At 45.4% G+C, this 25,969-nt stretch overlaps 1 pseudogene across 1 annotated transcript in view; it reads left to right on the top strand.

Annotated features, from left to right (window-relative positions):
* Positions 1–7,023: 7,023 nt before the first annotated feature.
* The window catches only part of LOC143599274 (bifunctional dTDP-4-dehydrorhamnose 3,5-epimerase/dTDP-4-dehydrorhamnose reductase-like), a 29,180-nt pseudogene continuing 10,234 nt past the window's right edge, over positions 7,024–25,969 (top strand). Inside the window, exon 1 of the transcript XR_013147272.1 lies at positions 7,024–7,495. The product of XR_013147272.1 is annotated as a bifunctional dTDP-4-dehydrorhamnose 3,5-epimerase/dTDP-4-dehydrorhamnose reductase-like (transcript). The remainder of the gene's footprint in view (positions 7,496–25,969) is intronic.

Genomic DNA, 25,969 nt, shown 5'->3' on the forward strand with positions numbered 1-25,969 from the left:
CCAGGACTCGCGGAAATAATCGCGCAGGCGATTGCGACACATGAGGCCAGCAAGGCCGAATCAAGTCAGGGTCGTCAGAATGAGACCCCAGAACCCGAATCAGGAGCCTTGGACAAAGGATGCTCCTACAAGACATTCATGGCCTGTAAGCCTTGGCCATTCAAGGGTACCGAAGGGGCCATTGGGCTCTACAACTGGATTGACAAGATGGAGACAGTTCTCTCCATTAGCAGATGTAGTGAGAACCAGAAGGTTCTTTACGCGACATGCATGTTCCAAGAAGCAGCTTCGTCTTGGTGGAAACTTCAAATGAAGACTTTGGGGCGAGAAGTTGCTCTTCACAAGACCTGGGAAGAACTGAAGGAAATGATGATGAGAAAGTTCTGCTCTCGCGCAGAAATTCAGAGTCTGCAGCAGGAATTCTGGAACCACACCATGGTAGGAACGGATATCGACGCCTACAACAACCGGTTCAACGAGCTTTGCCAGTTGGTACCCCGACATGGCAAACACGGAGGAAAAGAAGATCGAGAGGTATATTTTTTGGGTTACCTCCTGTTGTTAGGGTTCCGCTCAACGCCGCAGCGCCTCCAACCTTTGATGAGGCGGTAGCGCGGGCCATCACCCTTACAAGGGATACGGTCCGTGCGGGTATGTTAACTACGCGCGGAATCGAGCAGCGAACCTCTGATCCCAAGAGGAAGTGGAACTCTCACCACCGAGGGTCCGACTCCAAGCAACCACCGTTCAAGAAGCAGGAGAGCGCAAGGGCTTACGCGATCCAAGCCGCGGAGCCATCAAGGAAAGGATACAGCGGGCCTCGCCCATGGTGCAACAAATGCAAGTATCACCACGAGGGTGAATGCGCAAGAATCGAATGTGCCAAATGTGGCAGACCGGGGCACAAGACGATGAATTGCCGTGTCAGAGAAGCTGGAGCAAGCGACAACTGCTACGCATGCGGGAAGCCAGGGCATTTTAGCCGGGATTGCCCGCAAAAGGGAAACCAAGCTCGCGGGAGAGCTTTTGTGATCGGCGCAGGCGAAGCTAAAGAAGAGCCGAATGTGGTAACCGGTACTTTTTTGCTTAACGGACATTTTGCATCTGTCTTATTTGATACTGGCGCTGACCTGAGTTTTATATCCGCTGAGTTTAAAAACTCCCTAGGCCTAGCAACCAGTAGGCTAGACACACCTTATACTATAGAACTAGCCAATGGTAGGCAGTTATGCGCAAGCGAAAGAACTGAACAATGTGTAATAGTCATGGGAGGTCACGGGTTCAATATTAACTTGTTGCCAATAGACTTGGGAAGTTTTGACATTGTGATAGGTATGGATTGGTTAGTCGAGAACCACGCGGAAGTTATTTGCCATGAGAAGCAGGTTCGGGTCCCACTGTTGAACGGAGAAACCTTGGTGATTCAAGGAGAAAGAAGGGGAGTTGCGACGAAACTAATTTCGTGCCTAAAAGCGCGCAAGTGCCTAAGGAAAGGGTGCTACGCCTTCCTGGCGCATGTAGTAGAGAAGAAAGGAGATGAGCGAAGAATTGAAGACTTACCAGTAGTGCGCGAATTTCCAGAAGTTTTCCCTGAAGATTTGCCCGGATTACCGCCGCCGCGACAAGTCGAATTTCGTATTGATTTAGTCCCAGGAGCTGCGCCAGTAGCTCGAGCGCCTTATCGATTAGCTCCATCTGAGATGCAAGAGCTATCCAATCAGTTACAGGAACTATTGGATAAGGGTTTCATACGCCCAAGCTTTTCACCTTGGGGAGCTCCAGTACTGTTTGTTAAGAAGAAGGATGGTTCTTTCCGGATGTGTATTGACTATAGGGAGCTGAACAAGCTGACAGTCAAGAATCGGTACCCCTTACCGAGGATTGACGACTTATTTGACCAGTTGCAGGGATCCAGTTATTATTCGAAGATAGATCTACGGTCAGGATACCACCAACTTAGGGTCCATGAGGAAGATGTGCCGAAAACAGCCTTCCGAACTAGATACGGCCATTATGAGTTCTTAGTGATGCCTTTCGGGCTAACTAATGCGCCGGCTGTGTTCATGGATCTGATGAACCGCGTGTGCAAACCATACTTGGACAAGTTTGTGATTGTGTTTATAGATGATATTCTGATTTATTCTCGGACCAAGGCCGAACATCAGCAACACCTGAAATTGATTTTGGAATTGTTGAGGAAAGAAAAGTTGTATGCGAAGTTTTCCAAGTGCGAGTTTTGGCTTAGAGAAGTTCACTTTCTCGGTCACGTTGTAAACGAGAAAGGAATACACGTTGATCCTTCCAAAGTCAAGGCCATCGAAAACTGGGAAGCGCCAAAAACCCCAACTGAGGTGAGGCAATTCCTAGGACTAGCTGGCTACTATCGACGCTTCATTAAGAACTTCTCCAAGATAGCTCTACCTCTGACCGCGCTAACTCAGAAAGACAAGAAGTTTGTTTGGGGCGAAAATCAGGAAGCAGCGTTTCAAATGTTGAAACAGAAATTATGTAGTGCGCCAATTTTGTCTCTGCCCGAAGGGACGGACGACATCGTCGTTTACTGCGACGCTTCACATCAGGGACTCGGATGTGTCCTTATGCAGCGAGACAAAGTCATAGCGTATGCCTCGCGCCAACTCAAGACCAATGAAAAGAACTACACAACGCATGATCTGGAACTTGGAGCGGTTGTCTTCGCGCTAAAGATTTGGCGCCATTACCTCTATGATACAAAGTGTATAATCTTTACGGATCACAAGAGCCTTCAACATATATTTGATCAAAAGGATTTAAACATGAGGCAACGAAGATGGGTGGAGTTGTTGAATGATTATGATTGTGAAATTAAGTACCACCCTGGAAAGGCGAATGTGGTAGCAGACGCGCTAAGTAGGAAGGAGCGAATAAAAACGCTACGAGTCAAGGCTCTAAGGTTGACCATTCGCGCAGATCTCTTTACCAGCATCCGAGACGCTCAGCAAGAAGCCTTGAAACCAGAGTTTGTTAAAAACGAATCCCTTGGGGGTATGATTAAGGATTTGGAGCTCAAAGAGAACGACACTCGGTATTTTGCTAACCGCATATGGGTCCCTCTCAAGGGAGGATTGCGCGAGCAAGTATTAAACGAAGCTCACAAGACGCGGTATTCCGTACATCCTGGCGCAGACAAGATGTACCAAGATGTTAAAGCGCTGTATTGGTGGCCCAATCTTAAGGGCGCCATCGCGACGTATGTCAGTAAGTGCCTGACGTGTTCAAAAGTAAAGGCTGAATATCAGAAGCCGTCGGGGTTACTTCAGCAGCCAGAAATTCCCATGTGGAAGTGGGAACAAATCTCTATGGACTTCATCACCAAACTGCCAAGGACACCTGGGGGTTATGATACGATCTGGGTTATTGTAGATCGGCTAACTAAGTCAGCGCACTTCCCTGCCGATCAAGGAAACCGATAAGATGGAAAAGTTAGCCCGACTGTATATTCGAGAAGTAGTTTCAAAACATGGAGTCCCAGTGTCCATCATTTCTGATAGAGATAGTCGGTTCACATCAAGGTTTTGGAGATCGTTACAAGGGGCTCTAGGTACTCGTCTTGACATGAGTACGGCATATCATCCCCAAACGGATGGGCAAAGCGAGCGAACAATCCAGACATTGGAAGATATGCTGCGCGCGTGCGCAATCGATTTCGGTGGTAGCTGGGATACTCATCTCCCATTGGTTGAATTTTCTTACAACAACAGCTATCACACAAGCCTCAAGGCTGCGCCGTTTGAAGCTTTGTATGGGCGCAAGTGTAGATCCCCACTGTGCTGGGCTGAAGTGGGTGACAAGCAAATGACAGGTCCAGAATTGATCCAAGAAACAACAGACAAGATTTTTCAGATACGGGATCGCCTTAAGACAGCGCGCGACAGACAGAAGAGCTACGCAGATGTGCGAAGGAAACCGTTGGAGTTTCAAGTAGGGGATAGAGTACTTTTGAAAGTCTCTCCATGGAAAGGAGTCCCCCGTTTCGGCAAGCGAGGAAAGTTGAATCCGCGCTACATTGGACCATTTGAGATCCTGGAAAGGATCGGTCCGGTTGCTTATAAACTCCGTTTACCCCGCCAAACTCAGTGGAGTTCATGATACGTTTCATGTGTCCAACCTCAAAAAGTGTTTATCTGACGAAACGTTGATTTTGCCGTTGGAAGAGATTCACATCGACAAACAGCTGCACTTCGTAGAAGAACCTATAGCAGTAACCGATTGGAAAGAACAAAAGTTACGCAGAAGCAGAATCAAGTTAGTAAAGGTTCAATGGAACTCGAGGCGTGGGCCTGAATTCACTTGGGAAAGAGAAGACCAGATGCGCGAGAAATACCCACACCTCTTTCAGAACATGGCTTCTGCCAGCGACGTCTCCTAAATTTCGGGACGAAATTCTCTTAACAGGGGGAGAATGTGACACCCGGTAAATTCCCAATCCCTTAAACCAAGTAATCAACCTAAATATTAGGTAATTATGTTATATGCGCATTGCGCGAGTGCGCCATGTTAGTCAGTGCGTGCATTTGTTATGTGCGCCCTGCGCAGCGCGCCATGTTAGTCAGCGCGTGCATTTGTTATGAGCGCCTTGCGCGAGCGCGCCATGTTAAGAACCAGCGTGGGCATATGTTATATGCGCCATGCGCGAATGTTTTGGCTTTATGTTTTCATGTACCTTAACGTTATGTTGTCTAATGGGTTGACCATCCCGCATGATGCTAAGGCGGGTGCATCCCAAATCGTTTATGCGCGTGCGGAAGGGGAACTAACCTTCCCGCATGGCGGGAACATTGAGAACTAGTTTGTCTGAAGCTCCAAGATGGAATTGACTTCAACATGACTGATCACTATGTTGAAATACCAAGACCACCTGGAGAATCTACAAATGAAACTCAAATGTCCCTGACTGCGAGAAGGTCACGCACCTACCCGCAGCAAAGAAATGTCCTTCACGCAGAAAGCTATGCGCACAAAGTAATACGCGCAGAACACTTAGTCTATTCTCCAGTTGTAAGGAGATTACTCCCGCCCAAAAAGAAACGGTAGCGTGTTTCAGAGATTTTCCACTGTACACTGACAAAGTACCTGAAAAAGCACACTGTAACATGAAAAGTCAACTGTCAGCCACCCTACTCCACCAACCACAGACCTGCATGTCCTGTCCAAATCAAATCAAAATCTTTTATCCACTACTCCACTCTTAAATAAATAATAATAATTTCCATACTTTATCATCATTACACCTAGATATAAAGAGATTTCAATCCCTAAAGCAAGGGATTGTGTTCCCTTGAGTTTGCCTATAAATATGTAACCTAAAATATCACCCAAAACACACTTCAAACTTCTCTCTTAAGAACTGCAACTTGCACTAATCATCTCCCAGGCATCCGTTGCTTTCGTTTCCGATCCTGTTACCAGGTAAGCCAAGAATATAACCTTGAGATCTGCTTTCCAACCCTTATATTCTCCTAATTCTTGATCTTAATATATATACTTCTTGTTATTTAATCGTATTCTAGACCTTCAATTCCGAGGCCAACACCAAGAAAACCCGAATCTCGATTAATCCCTTAACAAGAACCACAGGTGAGTCTCACAGCCCCTATTCTCGCTGTTTTCACTGTTTTTAAACTGTTTTCGGGGCGAGGGACACGTACTTAAATAATGTTTTATCATGGTATACTTACAAGCTATGCAAGCGATTATGTGTTTAAATTATATTTCATGATGAGCAATGCGAACGGTTATCTAAGGTTTTCGATGTATGTGCGCTAGAACTCGAGTAAGTGATCACTTTACCATTGGAACTCTAAGGGTAGGGACTGCTGGTTTGATCCACCCACTCGTAGGGGTCGCACCTCTTTGCATAGACGAGTGCCTAGTATGGTCATGGGGCAGTACTATGGGTTTGAGCCCGCTCGTAGGGGTCGCGCCTCTTTGCATGGACGAGCGCCTTGTTTTCCGGCACAACGTCCGCGCGTAACCCGCGGGACGGAATTATTGATTAGCTCGTAGGGGCAGCGCCTCTTTGCATAGACGAGCACGGTTTTTCAGAAATGTCCACGCGTAAACCGCGGGACGGCATTATATTATTTAGCTCGTAGTGGCAGCGCCACTTTGCATGGACGAGCACACTTCCAGTAATGATCGCGCGTAGCCCGCGGAACGACTTTTATCAGAAATATGTGTCAGATCTATGTTTTCATACGGATTATCAAGTATATGTTTAGACATGAAATCATAAATGTGTTTCAATATGATTTTGTCAAGACTATGATGCAATGCGATTTATCAAGTTACTAAAGCTTGTGAACTCACTCAGTTTATACTGATTCAAATGTTTTTACGTGTCTTTCAGGAGATAACTAGGTAGCGCATGGAGTCACACTTAGAGCACCTCACGCTGAACATCTAAAACTAGCTTTTTTTGGAAGATTTTAGTTCTATCCCTTCGATGCGCGTGGTTGTTCCCGCCGCGCAAGGGGATAGGGCGTGGAAATCTTCAACAGTTTTATACTTGGATGTTTTTATGTAATTTTTGAACAATGTAATGTATTTGTATTAAACATTTCATGCGCAATGAAAATCTTACTATAAATGTTTGCAATGGCCCGTGCTTAATTATCAATCCCCACTCGCGCGCGCCCGGCTGTTTCCGCCGCTCAGGGCCGGGTGTGACAGTGATGGTGGTTAACAGTGGGTGTTAGTAGGTGATGTTTAACCCTATGTAGACCTTAGAATATTTAGAAGTGGGCAGATCAAGTTTACACCAAAAAGAGTTCAAAAAAAAACAAACAACCCACAGGCAATGTATGTGCGCAACCTGAACAACGTATATAAAATAGCATGCACAGAAAAACTTTCATGAACACTTTTTCAGAAAAACAAACGGCACCTAACTCGAATAAGATATAACAGCTGGCACATCTCCTTCCCCCTATTAAACTCACACACAACAACCCCTCCCTCACTCCACCACCACTACCCATAATATCCTCTACACCTCACCCTCACCCAATTACCATGGTCACCCAATCCAACGGCTCACAACCCACCCCACTCCACTTCCTCATCTACGGCCGGACCGGCTGGATCGGCGGTCTGCTCGGCAAAATCTGCGAATCCCAGTCCATCAACTACACCTACGGAACCGGCCGTTTAGAGTCCCGTGAAACCCTAATAGCCGAAATAGACTCCGTACACCCTACACATGTTTTTAATGGTGACCGGGCGGCCGAACGTTGACTGGTGTGAGTCGCATAAGGTGGAGACGATTAGGACGAATGTTGTCGGGACGCTGACGCTTGCTGACGTGTGCAGGGAAAGAGGGTTGATTTTGGTTAATTATGCGACTGGGTGTATGTTTGAGTATGATTCGGAGCATGAACTCGGGTCGGGTGTCGGATTTAAAGAAGAGGATACTCCGAATTTTGTTGGGTCGTTTTATTCCAAGACTAAAGCTATGGTAAGGTTTTGTTAAAGTCTGGATTTTAATTTTTTATATTTTGGTTCCAGATTTTAATTTTAATTTTATTATGTTTTTGTGTGAATTTGTTGGAAAAAAATATGGGTGGGTTTAAGATTTTGACACGGTCCACACGAGCTAGAGCTTGGCTTGTTTCAAGCCTTTTTTTTTTAATTTGAACTCGGCTTGTGAGTGTTTTTGAGCTCATCTCGAGATAAAGTACTTTATTATTTATTAAATAGTTTATATACATTTTTTAAAATTCTTTTATGTAAAATAAATGTAGTTTTGATAAAGTACTTTATTATTTATTAAATTAAATAATTAGTGATGGATTTAAGCTCTTGATATTCATTTCATAACGAACCTTTATCTTCCATTGGTTTGTGACAGAATTACAAATTTTGTCCTTTAAATAAGACGAATTACGGTTCGTGTCCTTTTCTAAGTTTCCTTGCAGGCGGTGTACTTTAAACTTTTTTTTCCTACAAGTTTTGTCATTTACACTAACTGGGTTAGAAAAACTTAGTTAAATACCCTCACGTGAGACGCATGTGAGGGCATTTTTGTCTTTTCACACTGTCTATGTATCTTCCTTTCTTCTCTCTCATAAATTGAAGAAACCAAACTGCAACTTTTTTTTCCCATCAAACCCAAACCCTAATTCCAAAAATGACACCCACCTCCTACTCTAACTCTACTCCTACTTACACTCCTACTTCTTCCACCTCCACCGTCGCCGCCAGCAGTTCTTCCACCTCCACCGCCGCCGTCGTTGAACTCCCTCATCATCCAGCGTACGAGTTCAACATCCAACCCCCTCATCATCTTCCAGCATCTTCACCCAAACGACTTCACCATCTTTCTTCCGGCATCTTCACCCCCAAATCTTTAATCTCTAGTTCACCACTCTTTATGCTTCCCAACATCGAATTCCAAATAAAGAGCGAAGATTCAAACAAGCTTGAAATCATTCCTAATCAAACCCTAGTCATCAACTCCGGTCGACAACGTCGCCGATGTACCCGCCCCCCATAAACGTCGGTGAAGAAAGAAACAGTTCCCGTAGATGATACCCTCAAATGACGCCGTCAATGACCTCCTATTCATCCGCCACAAGTCCAGCGACAAAGACACAAAGTCAAAACCCTAACGTCTCGCCATAGCGTCGTTGGCAAGTCGGCAACTTATGAATCCATAAATTGATTGCACGAATCAAGGATTCAGGTAACGATTTGTAAAAGAGTAAGTGGTCGCCAGAAATTCGACTTGAACACAGAAATGGTCGCCGGAAAATTGAGATTCGGTTTTCAGCTTCGCCACCATCGTGGACGGCCCTAAGGCCATGCCGGAAATTGGTGTTTGCATCAGCAAAAGTAAGAAATCCTTCAACACCACCGCCCCATCATGACCCTGTTGATTATTCCCTTTGTTGTGTGCCGCCTTGCCGGAGTTTGGGTTTGCAGATCTGTTTATCAACATTGCTGCCCAAAGGAGGGGAAGGTGTTATAAATAACATGATATAGACGAAAAGACAAAAATGCCCTCACATGCGTCTCACGTGAGGGTATTTAACTGAGTTTTTCTAACCCAGTTAGCGTAAAGGACAAAACTTGTAGGAAAAAAAAGTTTAAAGTACACCGCCTGCAAGGAAACTTAGAAAAGGACACGAACCGTAATTCGTCTTATTTTAAAGGACAAAATTTGTAATTCTGTCTTGGTTTGGTTTGTAGAATTATAAAATATTGTATCCAATTTTATGGGTATTTATGGATTATTTATAATTATGGGTCCCACAAAGTTAGAGTACAAGTAAAAGATTTAGTTATTTATTTCAAAATCTATTTTTTTTTCATATTTATGATTTGTTCAATGTACACATTGATATGTTGATTTTGTGTTTGACTTTTGATATATGTTTGTGAAATTGTTGATAAAAAGTAAAAACTTTGGTGGATCTAAATATTCTATAAGCTTTATTTTTACTTTATGGTTCATATGAGTCCATATTATTTACTTTTTCTATACTCAAAACTAGAGCTACAAATTAGGCCCCACTAATGAGTGAAGCCATAGTGCAGGAAAAGGTGACGCCTTATGGTATTTGTTTGTTCTTATGATATTTTTGTGTGAATTTGTTGATTCAAGAGGTATGTACCCGCCTCAACACCGAGCGAGGCGGGTCAACCCACAAGATATAGACAAGAGGGTTGAAATCAAGATATTATGAAGGCACAAAGCCAAAACCTATGCGCATGGCGCATATCACATATGCTCATGCATCACATGCTCAGGCATCACATATGCTCAGGCATCACATATGCTCACGCATCACATATGCTCACGCGTATCACATGCTCACGCACCATATATGCTCACGCATATCACATCTGCGCGTGGCGCATCCGCGCGTGGCACATATCACATGCTTGTGCATATCACATCTGCGCATGAAACATCTGCGCGTGAGAATAAAGAGAAGACCTCGCGCATCCTCAGGATAGGCGCATATCACACATGCACATAATCAACCTCGTCCTTATCCAAATCAGGATTAGGGCAACCTTGATTGTGCACGTCAGACAACATTCCAGAAGGTATCTTTTTAAGGAATAAGAATATGCTGACGTTGACAGCTGCCAATGAAAGGTGGACAACTCAGCAAAACCCATGTGCAATTAATCAATGAAAAAGCACCAGGTGTCCCAAGGACACGTGGCGCAAAGCAATAGGAGGAGGCCAAAAATGCCCTAATTGGGTCTGAGCCCAATCATTGGAAACCCTAGCACTATAAATACCACTTCAACTCCACAAGGAGGGGTATGCCTTATTACACAGTATTCAGCTATATTAAGCAATACACTCCAATTCCTTACTCTCAGATTATCACCTTTTCCTACAAACTCTTATTCTCACACCGGAGGGTTACCCCAAAGAGGACCCCTCTGTCCCTTTCTGAGGGGTAAGTTTACGGTGCTGTTCATTTTGTAGGTGGAAGAATTCAGATCCCAGAGAACCATCGGTGAAATAGCATAATCACACCTGAGGAAAGTAGATCGTCTACCAGTGAGTCGATCCACGTTTCTTCATTGGCGCCATCCGTGGGACAGAGGACGAGGAAAGTAGATCGTCCCTTCATTGGCGCCATCACCTGTTACAACGGCAACAAAATCTCATCAGATCTCTAAAAAAAATTTTTTCACCATGGCTTCTGGTGTTCGTAACAGCGATCAAGTTCTGGAGGATATTGAACGTGAGGATGTTAATGAGGGACATCAGTTTCTGAGGGTGCCGCGTGATTCTACGCGCACCACCAGTAACCATCCCTTCATCACAACTCCTCATGGCCAGACTGAAACTCCTCCAGACGATCTCACGTTCCAAAATCTTACCGGCGCGAAACAAAAAGGACCAATGGGTCCAGAAGATGAAACCAATGACCCTAAAGAATGGCTCATAAACGAGCAACGACGTCTAATGGACAAGTACAATGAGATGGTCAAACACAAAAAGTTAGCCGACTTAACACAAAGGCTAGCGTTTGATAAGCAAACCGTTCATGGAACAAGAAGGGGGCGCGCGCCGGAAGAGGGTCACTCTGTTCACACTGAACACGCTGAGTTTAGTGATGAAGAAGTGCACAACATGAGGAGGACGCGAGATACTCATGCAGGAGGCTCACAGCTCCGCGCGCACATGAACATGGCGCCTGGAGCCAAAGCCGATCTGGATCTGCACACACCATACAGCCCACCAGTGAGAGGGCAAGTGGATGTAACCACACCGTACAGGCCAGCCATCTTGGTGAAACATTCAAAATTCACTGAGCGCATCGCGAAGGCCCTCATTCAGCACAAAACCATGATGCCAAGTGGTTTGGGCAAATATGACGGCACAACAGATCCAGACGATTTCTTACAAGGTTTTTACAACACTGGAAACCTAGAAAGCTGGACGATGCCAACATGGTGTCACATGTTTGCTCGCTGCCTCACGGGCGCGGCGCGTGTCTGGTTCGAAAGCTTGCCCACTGGGCAAATCGATGGGTTCGAGGAACTATTGGAAAAGTTCCAAGCTCACTTCGTACAGCAGCGCAGACACACGCGCGACCCTGATGACATCATGCACTGCGTGCGCAGGAATGATGAAACGATTGAAGACTACATAACTCGTTTCAATCAGGAGTCTCTGGCAATCGGAGGTATCACTGAGCAACTATTGCGCGTGGCCTTTATACAAGGCGCGCGCAGTGATCAACTCCGCCGAGTTCTCGTGAGCAGAGATGGCATGCCAACCACTTGGGCCAAGCTAATGGAAGCATCGCGAGTCTTCGCGAGAAATGAAAAACAAATTGCCCAAGATAGAGCGAGAGAAAGAGGGCATCAAGCAGAGGCACCGCGCAACAACGAAAGAAGGGGCAAACAGAACTCTGTATGGTCCAGGTTGCAACCAACCAGTTTTTCTTCCGCAGAAAAGCAGGTGCAACCAAGCTCACCCCAGCCCCAAAAAGACGTTCGTAATCGCGGGGAGGGTGACAAGAGGGAAGGCGGCAGAGATCCTAACAGACCTCTGCCAAGAATATGGACTCCCCTCACTAAAACACCTTCACAAGTGTTAAGCACTGAGAATGTCCAGTTCAAAAGCCCCAAGCCACTACACTACAAGGGACCATCAAACAGTGGCAAGTACTGTGAGTTTCACAAGTCCACAGGACACAACACTGATGCATGCCACCACTTGAAGGATGCAATTGAAAAAGATGTGAAATCAGGCAAGCTGGCTCACCTGGTAAAAAACTCAAGACCAGAAAATGAACAACCAGAAGGAGCCTCTGCCAGTAAAAAGTTCAAAAGAATCTGTGTAGCCGAGGGAGGAACGCAAGGGCAAAGATCAAGAAAGAGAAGCGCGCAAATCCAAGGAGATTGGCGCGAGCAACAAGTAATCTTCCCAAGAATCAGGGGAGGCCCTTCCATCAGCAGTCCTCTTGTCATCACTACACACATTGCTCATTATGAAGTGTCAAAAGTCCTGGTGGACACTGGCAGCGAATCAGACATCATGTATGAGCAATGTTTCAGGAAGCTGGATCCAGCAGACCAAGCAAGGCTTGAAATTGTGAATGCACCAATCTCTGGTGTTTCAAATGAAATCATTCATCCCCTAGGTCAAATACAATTTGAACTAACTATGGGGGATGAGAAACACAAGCGAGCCGAAGTTGTCAACTTCTTGGTCTTGCCCACCACTTCTTGCCACAATATGATCTTGGGTAGAGGAACGATTGCCCAATTTAACGCCATACCGTCGCCAGCGCACGGCGCGTTGGGGTTCCCAACTCCAACAGGTGTAACTTTTGTATACCGAGATCATTTGTGTGCAGTGACAAGTACTCCGCGGGAAGGGAGAATGAAACTTCCAATGGCAGACAACGCGCCAGAGGAATGGATTCTCAACCCAAAATTCCCGGAGCAAACAATCACAATTGGCGCTACGATATCAGACGATACGAGGTTGAGAATGAAAAGATTGCTCACAGCATATATGTCGGTCTTCGCGTGGCAACACTCCGATATGACTGGGGTTCCGCGAGACCTGGCACAACATTCTCTCAACACTTTCAAGTCTGTAGGCCAATAGCTCAAAAGAAGAGAGTCATGGGGGATGAGAAGGCGAGGGCCATGAATGCGCAAGTTGAGGATCTATTGCGCGCAAACATCATCCGCCCGATACGATACCAGACATGGGTAGCCAATCCTGTGATGGTAAAGAAAAGTAACGGGTCGTGGAGGATGTGCATTGACTTCAAAGACCTCAACAAAGCATGCCCAAAAGATTGTTACCCCCTCCCAAACATCGACGCAAAGGTGGACTCCGTGGCGCCATTCAAGTTCAAATGTTTCCTGGATGCCTACAAGTGCTATCACCAGATTCAAATGGCACCACAAGACGAGGACAAGACTGCCTTCAGAACCGACAAGGGAGTTTTTTGTTACACAAAAATGCCCTTTGGTTTGAAGAATGCGGGAGCCACCTACCAAAGACTTATGGATGCCGTTTTCAGCGAGCAAATTGGAAGAAACCTAGAAGTTGTTGGTACATGTATGTCAGTAGTTCATAGTCTAGCATTTGTAATCGAGTCTGTAATGTAATTATGTTTTGTTTATGTTTGTTTTGTAATGCGCGAAGTTGTCAACAAGTTCGCTATGGCGAACTTGTTGAATCAGCGAAGTTATTGACAACTTCGCCTGTGGCGAAGTTGTCGTGTTTATATACTGTTTCAGACGAAACAGTTTGAAGTCGTTCGTTTAGGGTTTTCGTTTCAGTTTTCAGTAACCGAGTTACGTGTCATAGTCTGTAACGGTGACCTCGGGTCACGTGTTTGTTATCAATATAACGTGGTTGGTTTATTGCTTGTGTGTTCGATCTCTACATACTCTACACTCGTATCTACCTACGCAGGGATTCCGCACCTGCGTTGTTAGAGACATCCCGTGTACAATCCCGTGAAGCACAGTAAAACTAAGCATATTGACATTCGTCATCACTTCATACGGGATTGTGCTGAGAAGAAACTAATAAAGATCGAAAAAGTTGATACACTTGAAAATTTTGCTGACTTGTTTACAAAAGCGTTTGATAAATCCAGATTTCAAAACCTAATTGAGCTAAACGGGATGATCAATCCCGAGTAACCATGTCTTTGGTTTAAAAAAAAAAAAAAAAAAAAAAACATGGGTCATTTCTGCTTAAAATTAGTCGGTTACCTCAGTTTGATGGACATATCCTAGGATATGTTTTGGTCCTCGTTTCAACTTAGAGAATGAGGATAGCCATTAACCGGAAGACTGAAAGTGACCGGTGCAGCTATGACGTGTGTTCTTTCAGTTGCTGAAAATTAGTCGGTCATACTTAGTAAGAAGGACACATACTTGTATGTGGTCGGTCCAGTTGATCCATTGGATCTTCAGGATAGCCGTTTACCTGACGACTTTGACGTGATTGGGGCGATTGAATTTAAAGTTTTTTTAAGGGAAATGAAATTAATTTTCAAGTCTGTTACTTCGTATGAAGTTCTATGCTGTGTTTAACAGAAAATTGATCCAACCTTGGAAAATGATATATATACTGATCGTGTGTGCTTAACTAGTGAAGTTATTAGGCTTAAAAGGCTTTAGAACAGTCATTGTATGTCGTGGTAATTTTTATGGTGCGTAAAAGTGTATGTGATACTAACTTAAACTACTCGAATTTACGTGGAAACTCCTTAAGAGTTTTGAATGTCTTCACACATATCTTTCCGAATGATAGGCAGAAAAGCGACTACCCAGTCATACACGAGCCCCTGAGTGATCTGATTCCCGTGAAGAAAACATTTCAAGACACTACAGTGATCCAGATTCGGGACTTGCAGTAGTTTAATACTCCGAAGTCAATAAGAATGATTGCTTTAAAAAAAAAAAAAAAAAAAAAAAAAAAAAAAATGTGTGTATATCTTTAGTACTTATGAGACATAGTAACAATCAAGACTTCTCATGTCTGGAGTAAGAAAAGAACGGGAAGCAGTCAACGAGTATATACAAGTTAATCAGACATTATGGGTCGAAGTCAATTCGGGGTGACTTGGGTATAGCCAAATACGCTTTGAGAATAGATAGAAGACATCATTATCTCTGAGATGTTGCCATCTTAAACTTTTGAGCTTAACTGAACCTTAATCCGTATCACAGAAACGATGAAAACCATTTACGTTATTTACATGCTTACAACCTGTGTCTCTATGTCATAATACAGCCAAACACGGATCTAAGTGACAGTCACATCGTTAGTATGATTCCTGTTAGGATCTTTTCTAAAACGTAGTGGTCCCTGACTAGACTGAAATTTGATCCCTTATTTCGTTAAAATTTTTCTAAGATTTTTTTTGTTTTGTTTTTTGTAGTTATATCATTTTATTGTTGGTTACTAGATCTTGATCATATTTGTTTAACTCTTTTTGGTAATTTCTAAGGTTAAATTCAGGATTATTCAAACTTAAAGGGCTGATTTTGAAAATTACGGGCGAAGTTGTTGAATTCGGCGAAGTTGTGCTTAACTTCGCCTGAACCAACTCTGCCCTATATAAGGGATTGTAAACAGTTACTGTATCATTTTTTTCGAATTACCAGCGAACTTGTTCTCAAAACCAATACATCCGGATCTTGTTATTCACTTTCGATTTCGATCTTGTGTTCCTTGTTTCTACTATACTAGTGGTATGTGTAGTCAATAACATCCTATCTTTCTCGTTATAGTTTTACCCGGTTCGAGACCTCGGGTCGTCGAACCTTAGAAACCAAGTTTTCCGACCTCACGTTACGTGTTCATGGACGACCTTTTCGTCCTAACACCATTGAAATATGTTGGACTTCATTGTTAGATCGTTAAATCGGTCCGAAACATCGGATAAACCTTGTTTGAATCTGAACAGTCGCCGTTTCAGATTCAGGCGAAGTTAAGGTTTACGCGAATTTATTCTCAACTTCGCCAGTAGCTTAAGTTCGCCTTCAGCGAAGTTATCCACAACTTCGCTTGAAGCTTAATTTCGCCTATGGCGAAGTTATCCATAACTTCGCCTTGAACACAACTTCGCCTATTTCAAATTTTTTATAAGTTTATAGACGAACTTACAGATGAAGCGAAGTTGTTCCCAACTTCGCCTCAACTTTAAATTCGCCTGTACATCACAACTTCGCATATGGTACACAGCGAACTTGTGAGATGATTATATGGTCTCTAACTTGATTTGTTTTGTGCAGATATGGCTGCTGTTGGAGGTACTGGAGGTGATGATGGTGATGAGCAACGACAATTCTTCCCAGCCCATAACCAATACATCACTTTGGATCCAGACGCACGAGGCGTTGAAGACTATAGGGAGATTATCACATTTCTCCAACGATCACGAGTTTTTCACGCGATCACTAATACACTACCCATATCTCTGCCCAACATTCAAGATTTCTGGCAGACGGTGTATTATGATTGCAGACCTGAGCCTCCAGTGATGCGAGCAACTGTCAATGGTCAAGACATACAGTTTTCCTCGGAAGATATACGGTTGGCTCTGCAGTTCGGTGATGAAACGAGAGACGACCCAACGGAATTCGTAGCTCCTTTCCGTGACGGAGCTTACTTAAGGATGGGTTATTCGGGTCCGCTGGGGGATTCGCAGAGGAGGAAAGGCTTTCTGCTGGATCAATGGCGCTTTTTGATGCATGTGTTGATAGTATGCATGTCCGGCAGAAAGGCAGGAACAGATGGGATGGGTGCGACGATGCAATCGGCTATGATTGCGCTGACTTACAACCGCAGATATTCGTTTAGTCAGCTAATCTTTTACGAGATTGATCGTCAGAGACGGGCGACGGCGCGCGAGCGTTTTATTATGTATCCTCGGTTCCTACAAATGATTATCAATCATGTCGCTCCGTCTGTACCGCAAAGACGCCCTATCAGATACGTTGAGTGCGTAACAAAACGTATCTTTGCTCAGTGCAGAACGTCAAGCACTCGAAGCAACCCTGAGCGGCGTCCCAGGCATACTCCACTTTTCGGGTATCTCATTAACCCGGAGTATGTTCCTGCAGGAGGGGACGAGTTCAGGGATCCGCAACCACATCAGGCGGCAGCACCTCATGCTGTATCAGCTGCGCCTGTTGTATCTTCTGCTGCTGTGCCAGCTACTATATCTCAGGCTGTGTCCAATGCTGAAAACGTTGATCTAGATGCTGCTTTTAGTGGACATGGTTTGTTTGATATGGATGTCTCGGGTCCTCAGTTTATGGATGTTACCAGAGCAGCTACTTCGGTAGCTGACTCTGATCTAGACGAGACGTTTGCTGAGGCAAGAAGACTTATGGTGTCTCGTGAACGGACTACGGGAAAGAGGCCGAGAACTGTGGGGGAGGATGAGGATGAAGTGGATGAAGAGGAGGCAGTACAGATTGTGCTAAGACGCTCAAGAAGAGAACAGAGAGGGATAGGTTCGGGAGCTGGAGAATCTTCAAGACTAGTACGTTTTGCTCCACCTGCCTTATCTGGTATGTCTCTTATTCCTACTACTGCACAGGTTTCAGCGATCGAGACGTCGGCACCAACAATTGTGTCCCTACCACCTCAACCGCTTAATCCACCGGTGGTAGTTGCACGGTTTGTGGAGTCGACAATAACTTCTACTGCAGGGTTACCAAGTGTACCACCTGCGGTCACTTCTGCTGATGTTCCACCAACTCCATTGCCTACTTCAGATACCGAGAGGATTCTTTCGCTAGAGCGGATTGTTGCTGAACAGTCAAATACTATTGATCGCCTAGTGGAATCCAATCGACTACAAGCTGCCCTCCTGGTAGAACATGGACGAGTAATAGATGCCTTCAAGGATTACTTGGCATCTCAGGGGAAGAAGACGTGTAGGGGCGATGAGTTGAGAACGAAAAGACGAGAAGATCATGACGATGATCCCAATGCACCTTCAAGTGCAGGTGATGAGCTGCCAAGAACCTCTCAGGCTCTTGGAGCTTCCACAACTGAGGGGGAGTCTACAAATGCAGATGGTGATGATGTTGTAGTTGTGGATGACGACGCTGATGTTGAAGACGTTATTGATGCGTTGAAGGAGTTGGATGAGGAGGAGGACGATGAGTTAATGGATGATGATGACGTGTTGCCTATGGATGAGATTGAGAGGATTGGAGAACAGATTAATGTGGAAGATGTATTAGAAGAAGGTGAGATTGTGGATGATTCAGTGGAACATGAGATTCCAGCTGTTGAGAGATCAGAATTGGGGGATGAGAGCGTGATAGAAGATACAGTATGGGAGGAGCAGCCGAACTGGAAAGAAGGCTGTGCTCAGTGGTTTGTTAAAACCAAGAAGCCTGCAGTGCCAACGATGTTCAGAAAGACTTATAATATAAAGGGCTATGCAGAGTCAAAGAAAGGAATCATATGTTGGTTGTACGACAAAGAACTGAAACTATTTGTGATCAAACGGTACGACGGCATTCAGTACTTTAAGAGATTGTTGAGATCTCTGAATTCCTTACCAGAATGTGAGGTGAGAGATTTAGCGAGATTGGGGCTGATCAATAGAAGTAATGATGATATGGCAAGAATCATTGGGAAGATCGTCTGGAAAGAAGCCATTAAAGACAAAAGGTTTGAACTGCTAAAGCCTCAAAAAGGAAAGTTGATAGAAGACAAAGATCGTGGAATGAGGGCTGACGGCAAACCTTGGATGGTAATGAAGTATAAACCAGTCCGTCATTTGAAAGAAGTACCGATGAAAGTTATGCCCAAGAACGTCCTAAAAGATTTAAAATGGTGGTACGTGGATTGTGAGACAGCTGAGGCGGTAATGGAAGATGAGGATGAACAAGAAGTACTTCGGGTGTACGACCCGATGCATCTTGTTAATCTATCGAAGGATGATTTGAAAGTGCTCAACGAGAAGAAGATCTTCTACATTCCTGCTTGGAAGGATCAAGCTAGGAAATATCAAAGGGTAGTGTCGGTATGTGTGAGAGAAGGGGCGCACGCGTAGAGGTAAAGATTACAAGACTCAAGATTTGAAGATCAAGATATGAAGCTACTGCCAAGGGGGAGTCTGTTGGTACATGTATGTCAGTAGTTCATAGTCTAGCATTTGTAATCGAGTCTGTAATGTAATTATGTTTTGTTTATGTTTGTTTTGTAATGCGCGAAGTTGTCAACAAGTTCGCTATGGCGAACTTGTTGAATCAGCGAAGTTATTGACAACTTCGCCTGTGGCGAAGTTGTCGTGTTTATATACTGTTTCAGACGAAACAGTTTGAAGTCGTTCGTTTAGGGTTTTCGTTTCAGTTTTCAGTAACCGAGTTACGTGTCATAGTCTGTAACGGTGACCTTGGGTCACGTGTTTGTTATCAATATAACGTGGTTGGTTTATTGCTTGTGTGTTCGATCTCTACATACTCTACACTCGTATCTACCTACGCAGGGATTCCGCACCTGCGTTGTTAGAGACATCCCGTGTACGATCCGTCCAGGAACCTACAGAAGTCTACGTGGATGATTTGATGATCAAAAGCAGGGAGGAAAAACAAATGCTCAAAGACATCGAAGAAACCCTCGGGCGCCTAAAGGAAGTTAACATGAAGCTCAATCCGAGCAAATGCACTTTCGGCGTACAAGAGGGAAAATTTCTAGGTGTAATGGTCACCAAGGATGGTTTCAAGGTGAACCCAGAAAAGGTGGAGGCCATCCTTGACATGCCCTCGCCATCCACCATGAAAGAAGTCCAGAAGCTGAATGGTAGATTGGTATCAATCAACAGGTTCCTAGCGAACCATGCAAGCAAATCTACCCCATTTGTCAACACATTGAGAAATTGCTTAAAGAAAAGCCAATTCAAATGGACTCCTGAGGCCGAGCATGCTTTCAGTGAGATAAAAGAATGTTTGATAAATCTGCCTGCGCTCACAGCTCCACTTCCTGGTGAAATTTTGACATTGTACCTATCAGCAGGAGAGCGCGCCATCGGCGCAGTATTGTTGGTGGATCGCAAGGGAATCCAAACGCCAATATACTATGTGAGTCGGGTGCTGACAGACCCTGAGACGCGCTACTCCATCATGGAAAAGTTAGTTTTGTCACTAACACACGCGTCGCGCAAGCTTCATAGATATTTCAATGGTCATCCCATTGAAGTTCTGACTGGTTACAACATCCAGCAAGTCTTGCGGCGTCCCGCGCTCTCAGGAAGGCTGACAAAATGGGCGCTGGAATTAGGTGAGCACACGATCGCCTATAAGCCCCGTCCAGCAATAAAGGGACAAGTCTTAGCTGATTTCATCGCAGAAATCCCCGAAGGAAAAATTGAAGAGGCTCAGCGCGAGGTAGATCCTCCGCGAGCCAATGATGAAGAAAATGTTTGGAGATTATTCACTGACGGAGCTTCAAACAACGAAGGATCCGGCGCAGGTCTCAAACTGGTGGATCCAGAGAATCATGAATATACTTACGCCATCAGGTTGGACTTCAAGAGCACCAACAATGAAGCTGAGTATGAAGCCCTGCTGGCTGGCCTGCGCATCGCGCACAAATTCGGAGTTAAAAAGCTAGAGGCCCATGTTGATTCATACTTGGTAGCAGCACAGGTCAATGGCCTTTATAATGCCAAGGAGAACACCATGCCTCTATATCTAGAGCAGGCGAAAAAGCTCATCGAGCAATTTAACTTCTTCAGAATCATTCATATTCCGCGCAGTGAAAACAAATCTGCCGACGCGCTGAGTAAGATGGCATCAACCAGCTTCGATCACTTTGGCAAAGATGTCAGGGTAGAAGTAATGAGCAACCCGTCGGTGGTAGCGAAGTCTGTCCTTGTAACTCATACAACCCCTTCATCATGGATAACTCCAATAATGGAATTCTTGAAGGAGGGAAAGGTACCGGACAATCGCGCACAGGCGAGGAAGATAAGACACAAGTCGCAGAACTATGAACTGCTTGATGGTACATTATATCGACGCTCTTATCTTGGACCGCTCATGAAATGCCTAGATGCTGAGGAAGCAAGCTATGTGATCAGAGAGATACACGAAGGAATATGTGGAATACATGCTGGCCCACGCATGGTGGTTGCCAAGGCAATGAGCGCAGGTTACTATTGGCCAGGCATGTACTTGGACGCTTTAAAAGAAATCCAAAAATGCAAAGCATGTCAGAGCTATGCGCCAAACACCATGCGGCCAAAGAACAACTTGATTCCGGTGACCTCCGCATGGCCTTTCCACAAATGGGCAATCGATATTGTGGGTCCCCTACCGCAAGCGCAAGGGCGAGTAAAATTTTTGGTAGTGGCAATAGACTATTTCACAAAATGGGTCGAAGCCAAGCCACTAGCAAAAATCACAGCCGAGGCGATGAAGCAGTTTATTTGGAGCCACATCATATGCCGTTTTGGCCTTCCCATGGAAATTGTGAGCGACAATGGCAAACAATTCACTGACAAGAAGATATCCAGCTGGCTCAAGGAATTGCGCATCAACCAAATTTTCACTTCAGTATACCACCCTCAGGGGAATGGCCAAGTGGAGCGCGCGAACCAAAGCTTGCTAAATGGGCTGAAGAAAAGGTTGGAGGGAGAATCCCATTCTTGGGTCGAAGAGCTACCTAATGTCCTGTGGGCGCACAGGACATTAAGCAAAACCAGCAATGGCGAATCCCGTTCAGCCTAACCTATGGAACGGAGGCAATGATTCCAGCAGAAATTGGATGCCCATCCCATAGAGTGCTCATGATGAACAAGATTGATAACGAGCGCGAAAGGAGGTTGGATCTCAACTTGCTTGAAGGGCGCAGAGAGGCGGCTATCATCAGTGAAGCCAAATACAAGAAAAAACTGGAAAAATATTACAATCAGCGCGTGAAAGAATGCCACTTCAAGAAAAATGATTTTGTCCTTCGAAACAATGAAGCTAGCCGCGCGATACCCCCGGGAAAAATGTCCCCCAATTGGGAGGGACCTTATCAAGTCTCGGAAGAATTGGGAAAAGGCGCGTACGCTTTAAAAGATTTGAATGGAAAGAAGATCCCGCGCGCATGGAACGCGGCACAGCTTAGAAGATGTTTCATGTAAAAAATGTCAAGTTTGTAATCAAGGCTTTTTAAGCCATTATGAATAATGATACGCGCTATCTTCTCTTAATGTGGATTCTATTACCTTTTGCATACATGTTTCACACTTCTCTTTATTAATTTTGAGCAATATGAAAACATTGTATTGACATCAAAACAAAAAATAAAACGAAGTAAAACATACATGCGCGAGCTTCAAGCTCAAACGCGTTAACAAGTCTTAACTCTAAAACGTCAGGGCCTTAGCCCAATAATATGAGCCTTAGCTCAGGGCCTTAGCCCAATAATGTGAGCCTTAGCTCAAATCACTCACAACATCCATCCTACATGCTGCGCAGCCTGACCATAAAAATACCTAAGCACAACTAAGGCAAAGCAAATGCCAAAACATAGTTGTTAAGGTCTCAGGTCGAGGTCGCGCATGAAATTGTAATGGATATCTGAGTAACACATACTGACACGTAAAGGCTAAAAAACTCATAATTCCCTATAATGAATGCGCGATAACGTCGCGCAAAAGAGGAATAATGAAACGCCAAGGCACGTGTCAACATAATCAAGATATGGCAAAATCACTTACAATATGACAAGGATTAAGTATAATAATTTCCTTACAACCTTGTTCTTATTTCAACGTGCAAGCATATCTTATATTCAACAAGCAAACATGCAACATAAAGAGATGAATGGGGAATGCGCAAGATGCGAATAAGGGAAAAACAAAATTTCATTCCAAAGCATTGAAATTTACAAGTTTACAAGATGATGAGATACAAACTACAAACAAAAAAAAAAAAACATGAAGGGCTTCTCAATTCTCCACGTCGACGTCAGCCTCTTCATCGTCCTCATCACCGCCCTCAGCATCTGGCGCAGCCCGCTCCTCGTCATCTCCAAACTGACCATAGTCAAGTTGTTCGTCCTGAATGGAGTCTTCTATCACAATAGTGTCAAGAGCGGATCCTTTGGCCACGCCAGAGCCGCTAGCAGGGGCAGCATTCCCCGCGCCATCATCGCCGCCACCAGCCCCTTCGCACTCGTCAAGTAATTTCTTTAGCGCGCCGAGATCGGGCTGGTCAGCAAGCGCGGATATCTGCAAATCATATGGAAAAATATGAGTACAAAAAGACTTGGAAAATAAGTCAAGGTAATCTCATTAAGGTTAAAATACCTGCCCAAGGATGGAAATGGGAGTATTCAAATACTTCTCCCCCATCTCGGCCATATCCGCGAAGACAACGTCGAGCTGGTAAGGGTAGTCGGATGGGTTCTTCTTCAGTGCGCTATATTCACAACCATCCTTGAACCCTTCAGCTCGACCCACCAAGCGCGAGGCAGCGTTGCAATCCATCACAAGGGCCTGAAACTCGTCTGAGTATTTCATCGCATAAGCGCAACGAGTCATACCCTGTGAGACTAGCCATTGGCGATCCTGCGCGAGAGAAGAAACAGTCGTCTCGAGGGCAGGAATCTGAGAGTTTAACAACTCAACAGTTTCCTTGGTCTGTTTTAGCTCCTCTTTGTCGGACGCTGCTGCCGCCAAGGCTTCTTCCTTTTCCGCTCGCGCAGCATCAAGTGCTTCTTGGCTAGACGCTGCCGTCGCCAAGGCTTCATCTTTCTCGGCCCGCGCGGCCGCCAGCTCCTTCTTCAGGCGCGCAACCTCACTCTCCAATGATGATTTGTCAATTATAGACTGGACAAGAGCTTGGTCACGCGCCTCCGCATCCAACTCCAAGTCGCGCACTCTTCGCGCGTACTTGGCCGCGTCCGCCTCGGCCGCCTGTAGCTTCTCCCGCGCAGCCTGTAGCTCATGCCCGCGCTTCATGAAGGCGGTGTTGGCACTTGCTCTGTTCTCGCTGAGCTCTGCTTGGAGTTTCTCAGCTCTCTCTCGAGCATCAGAAAGATGCCAAGCAGACACTTTAGCCTCTTGCTTGGCTTCCGCAAGAGCATCACGTACCTTTACGTAATCATAGCGAAGCTCTTGGGAGGCAGCAAAGAAAGCCGACCCAGCAAACAGATGATCGTTGAGCAAGTCCACGCGAGCGCGGTCCTCCTGAAACCTCCTTTCAGCTGGAGGCACAGAATGAGCGCATAAGTCCTCACACACACCCATGGATTGAAATGAGCTGTCCTCAGTAATATTCCATCTCGGGCGGTAAATGTGATCGGCTTCCTGCAAACACAAAGTAATGATCTAAGGCATCAAAACACTAATATGGAAGTCCGCGCAGCGGAGCAAAACGAACCTATACCTGCGGGGATGAAGCAGAAAAGTCAGCGCCAGCCCCACGAGAAGACTGCGCCGCAAAATCTCGTGGCGCTGCAGGGCTGGCGCGGCCGCCGTCGGAGTCTTCAACTTGAACCTCCTCATCCTCCTCTGAAACAGGCCTTTTCTCCTACGACCTAGGACCAAAATCAGTCTCGCGAGGAGGGCTGCGCGCAGGAGGAGGTGAGGGAGGTCTCGACGCCGCCAGGTCGGCTCGTAAAACGGCCTCCTGCTCCTTAGTAATCCCGATGAGGGGAGATTCAGCGCTTGCAGGAGCAGGAGCAGAACCAACGGCGCTGGCACCGGCGCCAGGAGTGCCGCCAGCTGCTTGTACGCCAGCTATGACTCCTATGAAAAAATCAACAAAAAGAAATGGTTCATGACTTGATCTAAAAAAAAAAAGTCAGAAAATAAAAGCGCAATACATACCTTGGCGCAACGCCGTTCGCGAGTTAAACATCGCCATGAAGTCCATTCTCCCCTTTTTGAGGGTAAAACAGGGGACTTCGAAGCGACCTCCGGCGCAGCCTCGGCACCTTGTTGCGCCTGAGGTTGATCTACCAAGGTCGCCGGCTCTACAAACATTTGAGTGAGTAAAGATTCATTAGTAATTCTATCAGAATCGCGCTCATAGAACCATAAAGGATAAGCAAAGTATACCTGTCGAAGAGGAAATAACAGGCGCAACGCCGCTTCCCTTTTCCGCCGCGCGAAGGGAGGAGGTGGCGGCACCATACCTCGTGTGGACAGGAGGTATGCCCACTTTTTGAGGCAGGGAAGACAAGGAAAACTTGGAGGTAAACTCCTGGGTTTTCTCAAGTCCCTTCGCCTGAGTAGGAGGATCCTGAACAACAGGGGCATCATCTTTCTTCTGTTTCTTACTGGCCCCTGCGCCAGTTTTCCCTTTAGCTTTACGCTTTAGTTGGGGCACCTCAATCTCCTCCTCCTCCTCCTCTTCCGCGAGCTCCAGCTCGTAGTTTTCGAGCGCATCTACAATACGTGCAACGGAAATGTTAGCCAAATTTGGTATTATAAAGGCATAAGCATAAGTACAAAGGCTTACCAGGCGCATCGCTGTCAAAGAGAAATCCCAGATCAACAGGGATGAACATGTCATCGAAGCGATCGGGGAAGCCAACCTCCCCAGCGCCCAGCGCGACGGAGCCACCCTCCATATGCTCATCATAGGCGGCGTGGACATACTCCTTGCTGACTGCACAAAACAAGTCAAATGATATCAGCAAAACGAATTATATTCGCGCAGAAATAATGCAATGAGATTAACTTACACAAGCCGTCAACTTGGATAACGGGCTCAGTCGCGCTGTCGGCCCACCTCCTGCTCATACCAACCCCCACAAGTGCCTCCTCGCAAATGTTCTTGGCGGGGGATGGTTCGGCAGTCAACGTTTTAACCCAGGCGCCAGTTGGGTTCTTGAAGACACCCACATCCGCAGGCGCAGAAGAGATCGCAAGCATGGTCATGCGGATGGGGATCACACCAGCCTTAATGTAAAAAAATCTCTCAGACCAGTCATGAAGGCTCTTGA

This window comes from Bidens hawaiensis, unplaced genomic scaffold, assembly GCF_021521415.1.
Source record: "Bidens hawaiensis isolate Kalapana, Puna unplaced genomic scaffold, B.hawaiensis_p1.1 tig00051727_1, whole genome shotgun sequence".
Classification (NCBI taxonomy): Eukaryota; Viridiplantae; Streptophyta; class Magnoliopsida; order Asterales; family Asteraceae; genus Bidens; species Bidens hawaiensis.